Source organism: Camelus dromedarius, chromosome 2 (genome assembly GCF_036321535.1).
Source record: "Camelus dromedarius isolate mCamDro1 chromosome 2, mCamDro1.pat, whole genome shotgun sequence".
Lineage (NCBI taxonomy): Eukaryota > Metazoa > Chordata > Mammalia > Artiodactyla > Camelidae > Camelus > Camelus dromedarius.
Window position 1 is genome coordinate 107,287,831 of NC_087437.1, and position 2,888 is coordinate 107,290,718.

At 37.3% G+C, this 2,888-nt stretch overlaps 1 non-coding gene across 1 annotated transcript; it reads left to right on the forward strand.

Moving 5' to 3' along the window:
• Window positions 1-215: 215 nt before the first annotated feature.
• TRNAP-AGG (transfer RNA proline (anticodon AGG)) lies at window positions 216-290 on the forward strand. Its single transcript has one exon. It is a non-coding gene; the product is annotated as a tRNA-Pro (tRNA).
• The last annotated feature ends 2,598 nt before the right edge of the window (window positions 291-2,888 follow it).

Sequence of the window (2,888 nt, forward strand, 5' to 3'; positions counted from 1 at the left end):
TAATTGTAAATTGCGTAAGATCTGAACTTCTTTGAAATAGGATTCCTACAATGGTACAAGAATGTGAGTAGGTCACTAAACTTCTCTTACAGAGAAACATGAATAATAAAAGAGTTTTAAGGGGTGGGGTATAGCTCAGTGGTAGAGTACATGCCTCGCATGCCTGAGGTCCTGAGTTCAATCCCCAGCACCTCCATTAAAAACAATGAATGAGGGGAGGGTATAGCTCAAGTGGTAGAGCACATGCTTAGGGTGCATGAGGTCCTGGGTTCATATCCCCAGTACCTCCTCTAAAATTAAATAAACCTAATTACCTCCCCGCTGGCCAAAATAAAATAATTAAATAATAAAAAAATGAATAACCTAATTACCTCCCCCCAAAAAAAGATGAATCAAAAAATTTTAAAAGAGTTTTAAAATGGTCTCCCTTTTATAGAGTCAGAAATAAGATTTTCCCCCAAGTTGTAGGGTAAAATCTTTCTGTACATTGGTATGTAAAATTACAAATAAAACTATATAATTTTATGTGTGTAAGAAAATGCCAATTTTATTTTTTTATTTTTTAACATTTTTTATTGATTTATAATCTTTTACAATGTTGTGTCAAGTTTCAGTGTAGAGCATAATTTTTCAGTTATACATGAACATATATATAATTCATTGTCACATTGTTTTCTTTGTGAGCTACCGTAAGATCTCGTATATATTTCCCTGTGCTATACAGTATAATCCTTGTTTATCTATTCTACATTTTGAAATCCTAGTCTATCCCTTCCCACCCCCTGCCCCCTTGGCAATCACAAGTTTGTATTCTATGTCTATGAGTCTATTTCTGTTTTGTATTTATGTTTTGTTTGTTTGTTTGTTTGTTTTTTGATTCCACATATGAGTGATCTCATATGGTATTTTTCTTTCTCTTTCTGGCTTACTTCACTTTGAATGACATTCTCCAGGAACATCCATGTTGCTACAAATGGCATTATGTTGTCAGTTTTTATGGCTGAATAGTATTCCATTATATAAATATACCACCTTTTCTTTATCCAGTCATCTGCTGATGGACATTTAAACTGTTTCCATGTTTTGGCTATTTTAAATAGTGCTGCTATGAACATTGGGGTGCAGGTGTCATTTTGAAGTAGGGTTCCTTTTGGATGTGTGCCCAAGAGCAGGATTCCTGGGTCATATGGTAAGTCTATTCCTAGTCTTTTGAGGAATATCCATACTGTTTTCCACAGTGCCTGTACCAAAATGCATTCCCACCAGCAGTGTAGGAGGGTTCCCTTTTCTCCACAGCCTCTCGAGCATTTGTCATTTGTGGACTTTTGAATGATGGCCATTCTCACTGGTGTGAGGTTATACCTCATTGTAGTTTTGGTTTGCATTTCTCTGATAATTAGTGATATTGAGCATTTTTTCATGTGCCTATTAATCATTTGTATTTCAGCCTTGGAGAATGGCTTATTTAGGTCTTCTGCCCATTTTTGGTTTGGGTTGTTTTTGTGTTTTTCTTATTAAGTCATATGAGCTGCTTATATATTCTGGAGATCAAGCTTTTGCCGGTTTCATTTGCAGAAATTTTCTCCCATTCCGTAGGTTGTCATTTTGTTTTACTTATGGTTTCCTTTGCTGTGCAAAAAATGCCAATTTTAAATGTAACCTTCAAAATGTCCTTTGTAAGGTTCTGAGAAATGGAAACACACACACACACACACAAAAGAATAGTGATGGATTATATTTAAAAGAAAACATTCTTGCTGATGAAAAGAATTTTAAAGAGGAAGTCATTGGCCTTATCTTCAAAAAGATCTATTCCACTGCACCCAATTAGTCCTCAGTATAGCTTGGAACTGGGAGCAGCCTCCCGCTCTTACCATCTAAATACCAGTATAGTGTAAACGCACCATTCTGCCAGAACTTATTGTTGCAAGGAATAATTTGAACCAGAAATGCTTAAGTAGGGAGAATGCATATCAATCTGGCCTTCTTTGCAAATTGCTTAAAACAACAGATTCTTGGCAGAATAACCTACAAAACTTGCTCTTTACAACACAGATCAGTATTAGCCAATAATTCTTCTTAATTTCTCCAGGGAACCCAAAGGGTGGGAACATTGTGAAGATAGGTCAACACCCTCTTGTAGGCATCAAGTTTCTGGCCATTGATATTTTGTGAACTGCCTGCTTTGAATTATTTACATCTATATTGGCCAGTTAGCAGGTGAAATGACTTAACGCCTCAAGGAATCCATGTAGACTCAAATCAGCCATTTTCACTAATAACCTCTCTTTAGAGAAAATTTCCGTCATATTAAGGGAAACTTTCCAGCTGCCCCCATCTACAAACAGAATTAATTGTTATCATTCCTTGTAAGCCGTTGAAAAACTACAATAGTTAAACCACGCACAATACCATGACAACTCTTGTCAGACAAGATGGAGGCAAAGCCAGGCTACTACGTAAAGACAACCTGCTCAGAATGCTCTTCCCTCAGAAGACACAGACTTTTCCATCCCCGAGGCCATGAGCAGCACCAGCTTGAACAATTGGAAAACATAATCTTATAAGAAACGTCTTCAGGGTAATGAAGCAGGTAACCATGATTCACAAGCATTGGAGAAGTGCAGGCACAAATCACACAGGGAAACGTGGAGCCCTTAGAAAGAAAAAATTCTGCAATGGAGGTAGTCCTTGTATTTGGCTTTCCCCTTACCCTGGTGTGAAAGCTAGTGTCAGGGGAGACAACCTCAAAAGCTACAGGCGATGACAACTCGAAAGAGCTGAACAGTGAGCACAAGAGGCCAACCGAGTATAATTCACAGCCTTCTCCCTTTACTACTGTATTTAAAGTTCTCTGCTAATTACAAATTCATTCAAGCTAGCGATTA